At 43.8% G+C, this 18297-nt stretch overlaps 1 protein-coding gene across 1 annotated transcript in view; it reads left to right on the forward strand.

The window, feature by feature from the left end:
* The first annotated feature begins 266 nt into the window (after positions 1–266).
* The window catches only part of LOC106578741 (sphingomyelin synthase-related protein 1), a 109558-nt gene continuing 91527 nt past the window's right edge, over positions 267–18297 (forward strand). Inside the window, exons 1-2 of the mRNA XM_045702229.1 lie at positions 267–376; positions 11574–11637. The gene's annotated coding sequence lies outside the window, so the exon portion shown is untranslated. The remainder of the gene's footprint in view (positions 377–11573; positions 11638–18297) is intronic.

Here is an 18297-nt window from a genome sequence, read left to right on the forward strand (position 1 = left end):
AGGAAACAATCACCGACAAGACAAACAGGAAATGCAGAGGTTTAAATAATGAACATAATTAGGGAAAATCAAAAACAGGTGTACACAATAAAGACAAAACCAAACAAACAGTGAAACATCGATCGGTGGCAACTAGTAAGCCGGTGACGTCGACCGCCGAACGCCGCCCGAACAAGGAGAGGAGCTGACTTCGGCAGGAGTCGTGACAGTAAGGGGGATACCTAGTCAACTGTACAACTGAATGCATTCATTTTTTGCATCATCACTGCATGCCATCATGACTCTCAAAAGCCGCGACAGCCGCTGTTTACTTCTGAAGATAACTTTTACGCCGCCCTAAAAACCTGATTCAAATTCGACACAAACCTTCAAATAGGTATGTAATGACACATTATATAAACTCTTTATAGTGTTTTATTTACATTTTAGAGGTGATAAGTTGGACAGATCGGGGGAAAAAAGTTGTTTCTCCACACGGCTTATCTCCCCCTTTCCCTATCACGCAGTTTTCACTTCCCCACCCATCATTTTTAAAAAGACCTGACTGAGCTCATTGCCTTCTTCAATCATGCAGAGACGGGCATCATGAAGGTCTTGTCATTGATTTTGCTGGAAAGGGGAGAAATTGCGCTTTACAATGGTATTCATATTACAGTTGACCTGGAAGAATTACGTTTTTTTTGGTCGCTAAAATAAGGTAAATTGTACGTACAGCGCAATGTACAAAACTGCGTTAGCTAACTATATTATGTATTATAATTATAAATTAAATATTGTCTATTGGAGAAATTTGACATTACAGTATTCAGACATAGCCTACAAACGTCAATGGAAAAGATAAACTGCGCTTCAGATCACATAAAGCAAAATACTTTACATAGTTTATCTATTTAGCCTACTACTACGAAGTGGGTCCAATTACATGAGAGATGAAAGAAATGGCAGCCTGTCCTAACTTGTAGCCCTACAGGCTATTTTGCGAGTAGCCTATGAAACCATCACAGTCAGAAAAGGAGAGGAATTTATTTAGCAATGATCATGGACATGAAATAAATAATAACAAATTGATGCCTATTTCTAATTATTTTAGAATGCAAAGATAAAACAAATCGATTCTCGCTCTTCTCACTAACGGTAAATGATTGGATCTTGTTATTATATTTAGCTACCTGTTTTTTTTGTTATGAATTAGAGTCTCTACATACAGTATTTTCCTGCACAAGGCTAGGCTAGTTTTGCCTTCTTGCCATGCAATACTTCAACCACTAGAAACTGTGCTACGCATGGTCCAAAGTATGTGGGAGGATAACCACATTCACGTCAAATTCAGATTTTATAAATGCCAACTTTTGGATGAAAACTGATGCAAATGTTACGATATATTTTGTATGTACGCAATGTTTCTAAATGTGGCCCCAGGTTTGTAGTGGATGGCCAGAACACCTGAATCAGCCTGTCAATTAACACAATAATAAAACCTGTCACTGTTATTATGACAGCTTGTCTGACATACCGTAAATCCCTCAGCACATGGCCCTGTTCGTGGGATAAATTGCAGGACTATAAAGCAGAGGCTCCTATCATCAGGTCATCAGCCCTCCCAGATATAGCAGCTGCCATAGAGGTCAAGGCTATTACCACAGCAGCAGTTAAACTGGACAACCTTCTATTCAACACCTTCTCATTTTCTATTCAACTCATTCACAGGCAGACAGGAACACTTCTCATTTTCCCCATGATTTAATTCCCCATGAACTGTTTCACATCTAGACATTGATCATTGGTGTCGGGCCATCTGGTGGATTGGGCTTCCACTTATCCTGACTCTTCCAAGCTTGTGTTCCAACAGCTGCAGCTGAAGGGAGGGTGTGGGATTCACAGTTTTATTGATGCTCTCTGTTATGGACTTTGTAACAGGTGTTACCAAGAAAACATACCAGGAAAACATTTATGAAACATTGCCCCTAAAATAATAGAAAATGTGAATATATGAAAATAATATGTTGAAGAATGTACTTGGCCAAGACTATGGTGGCATTCCCCTGCTTAGATGTTGCATGCATCTACCAATGGTTGCGTGCCACTTCATTGACTGTGCCGTGGGGAACCAGATTGCTAAAACACATGTGTGGCGGACTAGGGAAACCCTTCACATCATGACAATTTGAAAACTACAAAATGTAAAAAATCCAGATCTTTTTAAGTCACTGAGATATGTTTATCAGAACCAGAGCTATGAATATCTCTATATATTTCCTGATCTTTCTTACAGTATATATCGCTGAGATATAGGACAGACACTTTTTGGGGGGTACTATCTGTTGTTCCATGTCGTGAATCTGTTAAGGCCAAATTCAATGTTTCATCAAATCGTTTTTTTTTTTTTTTTACCATAAGGTGTCTTAAAATTCCAAATCAAAAAACTAAATGATCATTGGTTTGACCATCTTGAATTTGACTTCAGACAAAAAGTAAAATCTGAGAAAATTCCATTAGGTTTTTGTTCTAATTCCATTGAGAGAAAAACACCAAAACTCATCTTGAATGTTTTAAAAGAAATTGTCACTAGATGTATTATTCTTAAAACAGCATCTTCTGATATTGTTCACGTTAAATAATCACTACTATAAATAATTATTTGTCACGGTTGTCGAAAGGAGGAGCGGACCAAAGTGCAGCGTGTGTGTCGTTCCACATTTTATTTACACTGTGAAACTATGCAATACATATAAATAAACTGAATAACAAACACAACAAACCGTGACGCAGCGTAAACATACACGTACTCAAAAACAATCTCCCACAAACCCAGGAGGAAAAAACCCCTACTTAAGTATGATCTCCAATTAGAGACAACGAGGACCAGCTGCCTCTAATTGGAGATCATCCCAAACAAAACCCAACATAGAAATACAAAACTAGAACCTGACAACATAGAAAAACGAAACTAGAAAACCCCCCTGTCACGCCCTGACCTACTCTACCATAGAAAATAACAGCTTTCTAAGGTCAGGACGTGACATTATTATACTGTAAAATAAATTAACAAAATAATAAACAACACATTTTAAAAATTAACATATTAAAAGAAAGTTTGATTTGATCTGTTTGATCTCACTATACTGCACAAGAATACAGGTAACAATCAAAATAAAGGAAACACCAACGTAATGCATCTTAATAGGGTGGTGGGCCACCACGACCCAGAACAGCTTCAAATCTTAATAGGGTTGAGGGCCACCACGACCCAGAACAGCTTCAAATCTTAATAGGGTGGTGGGCCACGATGACCCAGAACAGCTTCAAATCTTAATAGGGTGGTGGGCCGGCCACGACCCAGAACAGCTTCAAATCTTAATAGGGTGGTGGGCCACCACGACCCAGAACAGCTTCAAATCTTAATAGGGTTGAGGGCCACCACGACCCAGAACAGCTTCAAATCTTAATAGGGTGGTGGGCCACCACGACCCAGAACAGCTTCAATGCACCTTAGCATAGATTCGACAAGTGTCTGGAACTCTATTGGAGGGACGTTATACCATTCTTCCACAAGAAATTCCATCATTTGGTGTTTTGTTGATGGTGGTGGAAAACGCTGTCTCAGGTGCCGCTTCAGAATCTCCCTTAAGTGTTCAATTGGGTTGAAATCTGGTGACTGAGACAGCCATGGCATATGGCTTACATCGTTTTCATGCTCATCAAACCATTCATTTACTCATGTGTTTCCTTTATTTTGGCAGTTACCTGTAGATCAATAGGTTTTGAATTGGCATGAATAGAATGCACATTTGATTTATGTAACAAGTTATGTTTTATGTGGTGGGGAGTTGGCCCCACGCACAACCCCCAACCTGGAGGGCCAGGGACTGTTTCCTCCTACTCTTTGACCTGTCCGGCTCAGTTGCACCTGCTGGGGATATATACCTCCTCCGGCCGGTTAAGCTATCAGGATCATTGGAGTGACAGTCCTAGAGGTCTTGTTTCCCATCGTTGCACGAACAGGTTCAGTCTCCCTCAGAGTACCCCACATCACCATGGCCAGGAGGATCTCATCCGCCAGGTTCCCAATCGTTTGACGCTGAGGTTCTTTAAAAAAAACATTGGGTCAAGTTATGTTACAAAATATAGAAATAAAAACAAACTCCTATATTATGCTTTCAATATACTTAATGGGGGACGGCATGTAACCTGGCGGTTCAGAGAGTTGGGCCAGTAACCGAAAGGTCGCTGGTAATGCCGAGCCGGCAAGGTGGAAAAATCTGCCATTCTGCTCTTGAATATATATATATATATATTAAAAATGCTCATTAAACATGTCAAGCAGTTTATTCTTGTCAGTCACATCCATTGAATTTGAGGTCAATTTCAGCGGAAGACCAGAGGAGTTTGTGTTAGCATTCATGGATTTAATGGTTTTCCATCATTTCGTCGGGTTATTGAGGTTTGCCTTGGTAGATTCGAAATAGAAGCTAGATTTACATTTCCGTATTAACAAGGTGCACTTATTTCTCAGTGCCCTGAATAACTGCCATTCAGCCTGGGAATTACCCTTTCTGGCTTTGGCCCATTGTGTATTTTGTTTATGGATCCAATCAGATAATTCCCCTGTAAACCAGGGATTGTCTCTACCTTTTACCTGGTACTTTTTAAGAGGGGCTTGTTTGTTACAGAGAGCAGAAAACATAGAATGAAAATAGGTGAATGCCTCTTCGATATCTGGAATAAGCACAATCCTATCCCAGTTGCATGCATAAAGTTCATGCAGGAATGTCTGCACACAGAACTGCGTAAAATTTCATTTGACTTTGAACCGACAGGGCACTTTGTGGATGTTGGTGTCTCTAATGCAAGCAACTGCACAATGATCACTTAAATCATTAGCGAAAATACCAACAGGCCGAGTATTTATGCAGATTGTTTGTTAGAATAACATCAATAAGTGTTGACTTAGAGATGTCTTTGGGATTGAGTCTGTGACCACATTTATAATTTTAGTAAAATGTAATGTATCGCACAGTTCTCTTATGGCCTCAGAGTTTGGAGTTTAAATCGCTCATAAGGGCCATTTAATTTCCCCCCCAACCACGTATCAGTTCAGCCAGATAATCCAGGGATTCTACTTTTGCAAATCTAAGTTCACAGCTTTCAATAACTGCAGCAGCAATGCTAAAAACTCAAACTCTTTTGGTTTAGATAAAGACCTTAGTTCAGTAACCACATATCTGTCTTTACTATAGATGTCTTGACTGTTCCTAAGGATTGCCTAAAACAAGTCCCCTGCTCCCACAGAAGCTTGTGTTCCAACAGCTGCAGCTGAAGGGAGGGTGTGGGATTCACAGTTTTATTGATGTTCTCTGTTATGGACTAACTGGACAGCATATTCTTGTGACCTTATTAGTTGACCACAAGGTTCTCAAAAAAAGATTTGCAAAGCTTGCTGAAAAACACACCAGCTGCCCATTTGATGCAAGTGTTTATCCTTGTAAATGTATGACATTAATATTACATTTAGCCCTCCATTGACTTCACACTGCACCCTGAAAAGACCTCATAATCTATACTGTGGACCACAGAGAGATCTTATGCAGGCCAGCACATTATTTTGACCTTATTAGTCGACCAGGATGTCCTGGCATTGCTGACATTGGCCCCTATAATAGATCTGCAGCCAGATATGTGACCTGGAAAACAAGCAGAGCTCAGCTGTTTAGTGGATCCATGCCAGAGCATGTGACATTAATTAACATTTTCACATTTAGTTTTAGATTTTAACTGGCTGTTAGCTGTATTGGTATCGTGTAACAAATCCTGACGTGAGCCAAGGCATTGGGTGGCAGACAAACTCCTGTCTGTGGTGATAAAACTATTTGGCGAGCAGAGACGGAGTCATTTAAGGCACTCTTAAATGTATTGAATCAAGTGTTACTGTCCAATCCTCCCAAGGCCCTGCCAAAATACTTCAAATATGTGCAATGACAGTTTTATAGTGACAGTTTACTCAACTGCTTAATGACATCCGGCAGTTATCAGAATATCAACCCGCCCAGAGTAAGTTTGGAGCTTAGAGAAACATGTCCCTCAAATACAAAAATGCAGATCGTATATCATGCAAGATCTTTGAAGATTAAAATAACTTCTCATAAACTCTTAGTCTGCATGGTGTGAATGTCTCTCCACCCACAAACATGTAAATATCTTCCGTATATGATAAATAACTACACATTGAACTGAAATGTAATGAGCTGTTAAACAGTTTAATGACCCTGTTTCACCAGGGTGACAAATCAAACTAAGCAAAGCACGAGGTGAGGGCCAACTCCTTCAGAAGTATGAGGTAAGGGCCAACTCCTTCAGAAGTATGAGGTGAGGACCAACTCCTTCAGAAGCATGAGGTGAGGACCAACTCCTTCAGAAGCATGAGGTGAGGGCCAACTCCTTCAGAAGTATGAGTTTAGGGCCAACTCCTTCAGAAGTATGAGGTAAGGGCCAACTCCTTCAGAAGTATGAGGTAAGGGCCAACTCCTTCAGAAGTATGAGGTAAGGGCCAATTCCTTCAGAAGTATGAGGTAAGGGCCAATTCCTTCAGAAGTATGAGGTAAGGGCCAATTCCTTCAGAAGTATGAGGTAAGGGCCAACTCCTTCAGAAGTATGAGGTAAGGGCCAACTCCTTCAGAAGTATGAGTTTAGGGCCAACTCCTTCAGAAGTATGAGGTAAGGGCCAACTCCTTCAGAAGTATGCGGTGAGGACCAACTCCTTCAGAAGCATGAGGTGAGGGCCAACTACTTTAGAAGTATGCGGTGAGGACCAACTCCTTCAGAAGTATGAGGTAAGGGCCAACTCCTTCAGAAGTATGAAGTGAGGGCCAACTCCTTCAGAAGTATGAGGTGAGGGCCAACTCCTTCAGAACTATGAGGTAAGGGCAAACTCCTTCAGAAGTATGAGGTGAGGATACAGTTCAGATGTGTTTACAAGCAAAATAATTATAACAAATGTGTGAAAAAGTATATTAAGTTGTTGACAAGGATTAATTCAACTAAAGTGTGTCACGACTTCCGCCGAAGTCAGCCCCTCTCCTTGTTCGGGCCCCTCTCGTTTTGTTTGCACTCATCCCTGTGTCCTGCGCCTGACTCAGATACTTCTCTAACAAAAGCAGTACAGAGGGATGAGTGCAAACAAAACGTGTTTACTCAAAACTTCAATAAACTTCTCCCACAGAAAAATAACATGGTAACAACCACAAAACAGGAAACAATCACGGACAAGGCAAACAGGGAAGGCAGAGGGTTAAATAATGAACATAATCAGGGAATCATAAACAGGTGTGTATAATTAAGACAAAACAAAACGAAAAGGGAAACATAGATCGGTGGTAACTAGTAAGCCGGTGACGTCGACCGCCGAACGCCGCCCGAACAAGGAGAGGGGCCGACTTCGGCGGAAGTCGTGACAAAATGCAATCAAATGAGGTAAAATTAGCGGACAGTAACCTCTGCCCAGATCAAGTTTGGAACTCAGAGAAGCATGTCCCTCAAATATAAAAACACCGGTCATACATCATGCAAGATCCTTGCACATTAAAATAACTTGAACGTCATAAACTCTTAGTTCCAGCCTCCTGCTCAACTAGTGCATCTGGCATTTCCCCCCTATGGGGCTTCTTGTATGTGCTGGGTGGACACTGCATCGGAAACAAACAGGGTGTGTTCATTGAGATGAAATGTTCTGAACTAATCCAATCATTTTAATTGGATTTATTGCACCCGTTACTGAAAAGATTGTTCCAGTTAAAATGGCTTAGGTAGTCTCCTTTATCAATGTTCCTAACCCTGACAGTCATTCTGAATGCAAGATGTGAGTGGCTGGATTAGCAATTACACATCACTTTGCAAGCCAGCATAATGTTACTTGCATGCCTGATTTGGCCTGTAAACCATGAGTGTCATGCCACTGTATTAGTGTAAAACTAGGCCTCAAAAATAAGATATATAATGTATTATCATAATATGTCCTAACAGACAGTCATATCCTTTCCTCACAATACATTTCTGTCGAACGTTCTGTAAGGTTTCACCTTATTGAACATGAATTTAGCATAGAACATTTAAACAACTATTTGAGGTTTGAAAACAGAAAATATATGATAGATCAAAGCAGAGTCGTTCTATGTCACTTCAGCCATGACACCCACCATGTCAGATCGTTCTGAAATCGTTTCTGTAGTTAGAAACAGATAAGATTAGCATTTCTACAACAGTATTTTGTTGAAATGTAATTTGATCTTTGAGAAATTAAACTAATTGATTGCACCCAAATTGTACTTTTTTATTAATAGGATTCACATATTAGATACATATAGTACCCAACACCCGATGTGGACCAGTACCCAACACCCGATTTGGACCAGTACCCAACACCCGATTTGGACCAGTACCCAACACCCGATTTGGACCAGTACCCAACACCCGATTTGGACCAAACTTCTTCCTACCATAAAAAAATGTATTATTAAAAAAAGCCACCCACGGACACCCGATGCCCCTCCCACTAAAACAACCAGTATACACCCGATGCCCCTCCCACTAAAACAACCAGTATACACCCGATGCCCCTCCCACTCAAACAACCAGTATACACCCGATGCCCCTCCCACTAAAACAACCAGTATACACCCGATGCCCCTCCCTCTAAAACAACCAGTATACACCCGATGCCCCTCCCACTAAAACAACCAGTATACACCCGATGCCCCTCCCACTAAAACAATTCGTTTTTAGGTCCTCTGAAGGGAGGGTCCCTTCAATTGAAACTTCGATGTCTAGGAAGCGGCTGATTGCTGAACAGCGTAAAGATGTTTCCCTCTGTCACGTCCTGACCAGTAAGGGGTCATTTTGTTATTATAGTATGGTCAGGACGTGGCAGGGGTGTGTTTGATTTATGTGTCTTGGGTTTTTGGGTAATGTTTTATGTTGTCTATTTCTATGTTTGAATGTCTATTTAGTCTATTTCTATGTTCAGGTTTGGTTTGGCCTTCAATTGGAAGCAGCTGTTCTTCGTTGCTTCTAATTGGAGGCCATATTTAAGTAGGGGGTTTTTGTCACTGTGTTTGTGGGTAGTTATTTTCTGTATAGCTGGTAAGCCTTATATAACTGTTTCGTCATTGTTTGTTATTTTTGTTAAGTGTTCACCTTTATCCAAATAAAATAAGGAAGATGAGCACGATACCCACTGCACCTTGGTCCGCTTTTTACGACGTTCCTGACACTCTCCCCTCTTTTTGCTGAGATAAATCCAGAGGAAGAGTTTGATGAAGTTTGTGTGGGTGACTTTGACATGGATGTTGCTCTAACGAGGATATGGTGTTCTCATGCCACTTCTGGTTCTGCTTTTGTGTTTAGCCAGTGTGTTGCCCTGGCTCACAATTTATTTTGACTGTACTTTTTGCCGTTTTGGAGATTGTTTTGCTTTGTTTGGGCTCGTTTCAAGGGGACAAGAGTCATAGAAAAATACATGAGTTTCTCAAAACTTCTGAGTTTGTCAACTTTGTAAAACAAAATATAATTGAATTTTTTTTTGAAAAGATGATACAATACAACAACAAAAAGCATATATATATATATATATACAGTACCAGTCAAAATCTCCACCTGTCTAATGTCCATTGCGCGTGTTTCTTGGCCCAAGCAAGTCTCTTCTTATTATTGGTGTCCTTTAGTTGTGGTTTCTTTGCAGCAATTTGACCATGAAGGCCTGATTCATGCAGTCTCCTCTGAACAGTTGATGTTGAGATGTATCTGTTACTTGAACTCTGAAGCATTTATTTGGGCTGCAATTTCTGAGGCTGGTAACTCTGATGAATTTATCGTCTACAGCAGAGGTAACTCTGGGTCTTACTTTCCTGTGGCGGTCCTCATGAGAGCCAGTTTCATCATTGCACTTGATGGGTTTTTGTGAGTGCACTTGAAGAAACATTTAAAGTTCTTGAAATATTCCGGATTGACTGACATTCATGTCTTGAAGTAATGATGGAGTGTTGTTTCTCTTTGCTTATTTGAGCTGTTCTTGCCATAATATAGACTTGGTATTTTACCAAATATCTTCTGTAGGTCTAGCTACCTTGTCACAACACAACTGATTAGCTCAAACACATTAAGAAGGAAAGAAATTCCACAAATTAACAAGGCACACCTGTTAATTGAAATGCTTCCAGGTGAATAACTCATGAAGCTGGTTGAGAGAATACCAAGAGTGTTTAAAGCTGCCATCAAGGCAAAGGGTGGCTACTTTGATTTGTTTAACTCTTTTTTGGGTTATTACATGATTCCATATGTGTTATTTCATAGTTGTGATGTCTTCACTATTATTCTACAATGTAGAAAATAGTACAAATAAAGAAAAGCCTTTGAATGAGTAGGTGTGTCCAAACGTTTGAATGGTACTGTACGCTGCTGCACTGTTTATTATCTAACTTTATACCACTTTATTATATGTGCATATATACCTCAATTACCTCATATCCTTGCGCATTGACTCAGTACTGGTACGTCTTGTATATAGCTATTATATTACCTCATACCCCTGCCCATTGACTCTGTACTGATAACCCTGGTACAGTATATTGCCATGTTATTACCTTGTACCCCTGCACATTGACTCTGTACTGGTACCCCTTGTATATAGCCATGTTATTACCTCGTACCCCTGCACATTGACTCTGTACTGGTAACACCTTGTGTATATAGTCATGTTATTACCTTGTACCCCTGCGCATTGACTCGGTACTGGTACCTCTTGTATATAGCTATGTTATTACCTGGTACCCCTGCACATTGCACGTCTTGCCTGGGTGAGGAAAAAAGGTGGGAGCTAGTGGGTACTGATAAAGCACACTTTGAGAAATGGCAGCATTAGGTGTCAACCACTGAATGTGCCATCGGAGCAGGTGGTAGCCACGATGAGTTAGCAGAAGATGAGGAGTAGGGTATAAAAGAGGCAGGATTTTTGGGAGAGGTACGACTCTCTTTGAGCTTGTTAGAAGAACCTGCTGCAGGAAGATGATTTTTGCTGTAGCTTTTTAGCTTAAGATATGTTTAGATTTTTATTATACTTATATATATATTTTTTATTTATTCTTAAAATATTATTAATATTATATATTAAATATTAAATATATATTAAATATTATTAATATTATTAATATATAATATTATTAATTCTAGGAGGAATCCTTGAGGTTACTATCATGTCTACTCCAGCTCCCCCTCTCCAGCATTCGACGTTTCTGGTTTACTAATCACTGGCTCTGACTACCATTATTACGCACACCTGGCACCATCGTTACGCGTACCTGCGCCTCATTATGAGACTCAACTGGACTCCATCACTTCACTGATTGCCTCCCCTATATCTGTCACTCCCTTTGGTTCATTACCCAGGCAGTATTTACGATGTGTTTCATGTCCAGATGCACCACTTGGCTTGTATTGGTCATTGTGTTATTAAACGCACCACCCAGCATCTCCGTTACAGTTACCTCATTGATAGAAGTGTTAAAGAAGTTGTTCATTTTTTTTAGACACCAACTGAGGGACGGATCATCCTGAGGGGGGAGACAAAAAGCTGTTTATAAGTTGTAGAAGGTAAGAACCTGTTTTTCTTATTAAATACTTTGCTTCTCATAAAATTGTAATAGACAAAAAAATATTTTATTGGCACACCCCAATGAGGGTTTAGTTAGGGGCGCTGGAGGTGTCTATCAATTTAATCCACAGTTGATTTTTGCTTATCATTGAATGGTGATATTGATTGATTGAACTGGCATTTTTTTTATGCCTGTTTCTGGAATTTTGAATGAACTTGCTTTATTGTTCTGTAACCCTGTGTCATCAAAGAGTCATACAAGTGCATGTCGTTTTACTCTAGGTTTCTGAGACTGACTTGATTCATTTAAGATTATTATTTATTAATTTTTTTAGCATCTGATTAATTAGTCATTGCCATGGCCGTTTTACATCCCAACTCAAGCAGAAACCTCAACGGCCCTCAAAAAATTTCACTGGACTTTATGCAAACTGGAAAACACATATCCTGAAGCTGCATTTTTTTTGTAGCTGGGGATTTTAACAAAGCAAATCTGAGGACTAGGATGCCGAAGTTCTATCAACATATTGACTGTACTACTCGCGCTACTAAGACTCTCGACCATTGCTAGTCAAACTCCTGGGATGCTTACAAGGCTCGCCCTCCTTTCGGCAAATCTGACCACGACTCCATCTTGCTCCTCCCGTCCTATAGGCAGAAACTCAAACTGGTAATATGGCAGAATATAAACAGTGTAGTTAATCACTCCGCAAGGCAATCAAACAAGCTAAATGTTAATGTAGAGATAAAGTGGAGTCGCAATTCAAAGACTCAGACATGAGACGTATGTGACATGGACTATAGACAATAACGGACTACAAAAGGAAAACCAGCCACGTCGCCGAGACCGTATTGCTTCCGGACTGGCACGATTTGAGGATAACACAGTGCCACCGACACGGCCCACTACCAAGGACTGTGGGCTCTCTTTCTCTGTGGCCGACGTGAGTAAAACATTTAAACGTGTTAATCCTCGCAAGGCTGCCGGCCCAGACGGCATCCCTAGCAGCATCCTCAGAGCATGCGCAGACCAGCTGGCTGGTGTGTTTACGGGCATATACAATCTCTCCCTATCCCAGTCTGACGACACAACAGTAGTAGGCTTGATTACCAACGATGACGAGACAGCCTACTGTGAGGAGTGTGGTGCCTGGAAAATAACCTCTCACTCAACGTCAACAAAACAAAGGAGATGATCGTGGACTTCACGAAACAGCAGAGGGTGCACCCCCCCAATGGGTATATGTTGTGTAATTTGTTATATATTATTGCACTGTTGGAGCTAGAAGCACAAGCATTATGCTACACCTGCAATAACATCTGCTAATCACGTGTTTGTGACCAATAAAAATGTATTTGATTAGTCTATCGGGAACACGAGTTGCCGGTATAAAGGAACCTGAGACCCAAACTATATGTACTGAGTGCATTGGTAGGAGTCATAGGAGGGGAGATTCTGGGCTAGGCCAACCCAGAAAGGAGCCTCTCATAGTGGGCTAAGGTTGAAGCCCTGGCCTGGACGATCCTGAGAAGGCTTCGGGTTTATAAGTGAAAGGGCGAGGAAGCAAAGGCACTAGACTCTGGGGATAGCCCACTTTACTGTAAGGCCCTGGGGATAGCCCACTTTACTGTAAGGCCCTGGGGATAGCTCACTTTACTGTAAGGCCCTGGGGATAGCCCACTTTACAGTAAGGCCCTGTTGAGTTTGAGGAACAGTCCCTAGCTCTAGAATAACTCGGTGGTAATGAAGAGTGGCATCTATCAGATCTGTAGGGGTTAACGAGAAAGAAAAACTGAACTGCCTTTGGGAAGCAGGGTCGAATTGAATTGATAATCCTGCAAGTGTCACGAGTGCTAGGAGTGGTGGTAGGAGTCAGGCGCAGAGAGAGCAGAGGTAGGTAACACAATGAGATTTATTTTCTCCAGTAACACGGTCCACGCCAACACATCCAAATAGCAAACTGACGATAAAATAATCCCGCACAAACCTTGGCGGGCTAAACAGGCTTAAATAACCAAAAATCAAGACACACAAAAAGAACAGGTGCAACCAATAAGACATACCAACAGAAAAGGAAAAAGGGAGCACCGCCCGAGCAGGCAGGGGAGCCGCCTTCGGTGGGATTCGTGACAGTACCCCCCCGTCTGACGCGCGGCTCCCGCAGCGCGCCGCCGCTGACCTCGAGGGCAACCCGGAGGACGAGGCGCAGGGCGATCCCCATGAAGGCGGTGGAAATCCCTCAGTAGTGGGGGGTCCAAAATGTCCTTCCTAGGTACCCAGCACCTCTCCTCCGCACCATACCCCTCCCAGTCGATGAGGTACTGTAGGCCCCCCACCCGACGTCTGGAGTCCAGAATGGCGCGTATCGCTTACGCCGGGGACCCCCCAATGTCCAGAGGCCTGAGGAAAGACACATGAAACGAGGGGTTAATACGGTAGTAAGATGGAAGTTCTAACTGGTAAGCTTCCGGCAGGGCAAGCGGAGGGGCAGGTTGGTGCAAACACAGGGGTCTCACTGCGGTGCTGGTCAGCGCTCTTCTTCTGCCGTCCACTCACCTTAGTGAGTGCGTCTTGGACGGCTCTCCAAGTGTCCTTCGAGCGCTGCTCCCACTCCTCCACCGCAGGAGCCTCGGTCTGGCTCTGGTGCCATGGAGCCAGGACCGGCTGGTAGCCCAACACGCACTGAAACGGTGACATATTGGTGCTTGAGAGACGGAGGGAGTTTTGGGCTACCTCTGCCCATGGAACGTATCTCGCCCACTCCCTGGGCCGGTCCCGGCAATACGTCCTTAGAAACCTACCCACCTCTTGGTTCACTCTCTCCACTTGCCCATTACTTTCGGGGTGGAAACCCGAGGTCAGGCTGACCGAGACCCACAACCGTTCCATGAACGCCTTCCAAACTCTGGACGTGAACTGGGGACCCCGATCAGAAACGATGTCCTCGGGCACCCCGTAGTGCCAGAAGACATGGGTAAACAGGGCCTCCGCAGTCTGCAGAGCCGTAGGGAGACCGGGCAACGGGATGAGACGGCAGGACTTCGAAAACCGATCCACAACGACCAGGATAGTGGTGTTCCCCTGAGATAAGGGAAGGTCGGTGAGGAAGTCCACTGACAAGTGCGACCACGGCCGCTGTGGAACGGGGAGGGGCTGTAATTTCCCTCTAGGCAGGTGTCGAGGAGCCTTGCTCTGAGCGCACACCGAGCAGGAGGAGACATAAAACCTCACGTCCTTAGCCAATGTGGGCCACCAGTACTTTCCCCTCAGGTTCCGCACTGTCCTCTCGATCCCAGGGTGACCCGAAGAGGGGAGATTATGGGCCCATCGAACCAATCGATCACGGACACCAAGCGGCACGTACTGAACACCTGCTGGACACTGAGATGGTGCAGGTTCCAACCGTAACGCCCGCTCGATCTCCGCGTCCACCTCCCATACCACCGGTGCTACCAAGCACGACGCTGGGAGGATGGGAGTTGGATCGATGGCCCTCTCCTCGGTGTCATATAGGCGGGACAGTGCGTCGGCCTTCGTGTTAAGTGAACCTGGCCGATAGGAGATCGTGAACCGGAAACGGGTAAAGAACATGGCCCACCTGGCCTGACGTGGATTCAGTCTCCTAGCTGCCCGGATGTACTCGAGATTACGGTGGTCAGTCCAGATGAGGAAAGGGTGCTTAGCCCCCTCAAGCCACTGTCTCCACACTTTCAGAGCCTTGACTACAGCTAACAACTCCCGGTCCCCCACGTCATAGTTCTGCTCCGCCGGAGCGAGCTTCCTAGAAAAGAAAGCGCACGGGCGGAGTTTTGGTGGCGTGCACCGCCCGAGCAGGCAGGGGAGCCGCCTTTGGTGGGATTCGTGACAGCAAGGGTGTTATTTTAGCTTTTACAAAAGGTATTGGGAAGTTCAGAATATCATCAGGCAATAATGTTGTATGATCTTCTGTGTAGAAAATAACATAATCCTTCATGTTCCCCCCCCTTCCCCCCAGTCTGATTTAGTGCCTGGTCTTGTCCACTCTGTTCTAATGAGTCCTGTGTGGCTTGTAGAGGGAATCAGAAGACACATACGTGTTCCTTAGAGTCGTATCTTTCAGTGATGTGGTCATAATATTTGGTACCGTTCAAAAGATGGAGCCACATTTGTCGGAAGAAAACAGAAACAGCTCTGTTTATTACAACCGCATCTGAAGTAACCCCTGGTTCTAAATCAAATCAAAGTTTATTTGTCATGGGCGCCATATACAGTTGTAGACCTTCTGGTGAGATGCTTACTTACAAGCCCTTAACCAACAGTGCAGTTTTGGCATAGTCTGGGTAGCCATTTGATAAGCTGTTGAGAAGCCTTTTGGTCCTAGACTTGGTGCTCCGATACCGCTTGCCATGCGGTAGTAGAGAGAACAGTCTATGACTGGGGTGGCTGGAGTCTTTGACAATTTTTAGGGCCTTCCTCTGACACCGCCTGATATGGAGGTACTGGATGGCAGGAAGCTTGGCCCCAGTGATGTACTGGGCCGTTCGCAATACCCTATGTAGTGCCTTGCGGTCAGAGACCGAGCAGTTGCTATACCAGGCAGTGATGCAACCCGTCAGGATGCTCTCGATCGTGCAGCTGTAAAACCTTTTGAGGATCTGAGGACCCATGCCAAATCTTTTCAGTCTCCTGAGGGGGAATAGGTTTTGTCGTGCCCTCTTCACGATTGTCTTGGTGTGTTTGGACCATGTTAGTTTGTTGGTGAAGTGGATGCCAAGGAACTTGAAGCTCTCAACCTGCTCCACTGCAGCCCTGTCGATGAGAATGGGGACTTGCTCGGTCCTCCTTTTCCTGTAGTCCACAATCATCTCCTTTGTTTTGATCACATTGAGGGAGAGGTTGTTGTCCTGGCACCAAACTGCCAGGTCTCTGACCTCCTTCCAATAGGCTGTCTCGTCATTGTCAGTGATCAGGCCTACCACTGTTGTGTTATCAGCAAACTTAATGATGGTGTTGGAGTTGTGCCTGGCCGTGCAGTCATGAGTCAACAGGGAGTTCCCGAGGGGGCTGAGCACGCACCACTGAGGGCCCCCCGTGTTGAGGATCAGCGTGGCGGATGTGTTGTTACCTACCCTTACCACCTAGGGGCGGCCCGTCAGGAAGAAGTGCTAGGACGCTCAACTGAAAGGATACCGTACGTTTACAGTGTACTAAAATGAACTAATAGTATGTAGTTTATACTCATTAAATATGTAGTATGGGTATTTGAACACAGCTACTGTGCAGCCCCAGCCTCCCACCTACTGTGCTAGTGGGGGGCGACCCGTAGACCTTGTCCTTCGCCCCCGCCTTTCAGGCACGGGTTTTCTCTGGTGCATAGCAGGCGGAAGCGACACTGTGTGCTAACTAGCAAGCTAACACACGGCAAACTAGCATTAGTCGCCCCATGTTCCCGCCTGCTGTGCTAGCGGGAGGTGGGAGCGACAGATAGACATGCCTTCCTGACTGGCCAGAGTACATAGAGATCAAAGACCAGGAGTAGATCCAGGGCCTGACGAGAGCCTGCCAGCTAGCAAGACAAATACGGTTGCTGGCCGGACGCAGTCTTAAGGTTGGCATGACGACAGATGAGAGATTTCATCGTCCACCAGGAGACGATTCGTCACAACGCATACCCTTCCCCTCCTGAGATATGGGGGTTCCCCCAAATCAGTCTGCACCTCGGTCAATAACGTGGTCTGCCATGGCATACCTGACACCCGGCAACTACAAGATGGAGACATTATCAACGTTGACGTGACCTGGTATAACCCACTCCAATGGTTTCCAAGCCATGTCCCTACTTTATTGGACATGGCATAGGCTCCTACTTCCATGGCCACCCAGACATCTTGCACCACGAGCCTATATTGATGGAGGGATCGTTAGAGTTGAGAATCCTGAAGGACAAGTGGACAGCGGTGTCTGCTGACGACAAGAGGTAGGCCACTTACAGCCCACATAGGGCTGAGAGTTACGCCCTAAAAGGCTGGAGAGTTACAGCCTACAAAGTGCCACTGATATCCTTGTAACCTGTGTGCGCGTGTCTGTCTGTGTGTGCGCGTGTCTTTAGGTTGGATATCATAAGGTGAATACACCAATTTGTAAGTCGCTCTGGATAAGAGCGTCTGCTAAATGACTTAAATGTAAATGTAAATGTAAAAGTCCAGGATCCAGTTGCAGTGTTTAGTCCCAGGGTCCTTAGCTTAGTGATGAGCTTTGAGGGCACTATCGTGTTGAACGCTGAGCTGTAGTCCACAAAAGCTACATTCTGAGAGAGGAAGAACAACAAAACAGAGCCCCGCCACTTCATGTATACAGCTGAGGAAGGGGGCAAGGGAAAGGTAACCCCTGTTAAATTCATTGACAGTGCTCTATATGCAAGGACTGACAGGTCATGCTAAGCTCATGAGGCATTTTATATTCTTCAAGGATCAGTGGGTAAATACAACACATTTAAATGACAATTGAACAGCTTTCCAAATCCTAAACTGCAGCTTTAATAGAACATTATAAGACGTACTTTCTCATTCTGAACAACTCGCAGCATATACAGTATGGAATCATAATTCCTTACATACAGGTGGTTCATAGGAAGCTTTGCCAAGATGTCTACTATTCCTCACCTCGTCTCCATCATCTT

The sequence above is a fragment of the Salmo salar genome, chromosome ssa19 (assembly GCF_905237065.1).
Source record: "Salmo salar chromosome ssa19, Ssal_v3.1, whole genome shotgun sequence".
NCBI classification, from domain to species: domain Eukaryota; kingdom Metazoa; phylum Chordata; class Actinopteri; order Salmoniformes; family Salmonidae; genus Salmo; species Salmo salar.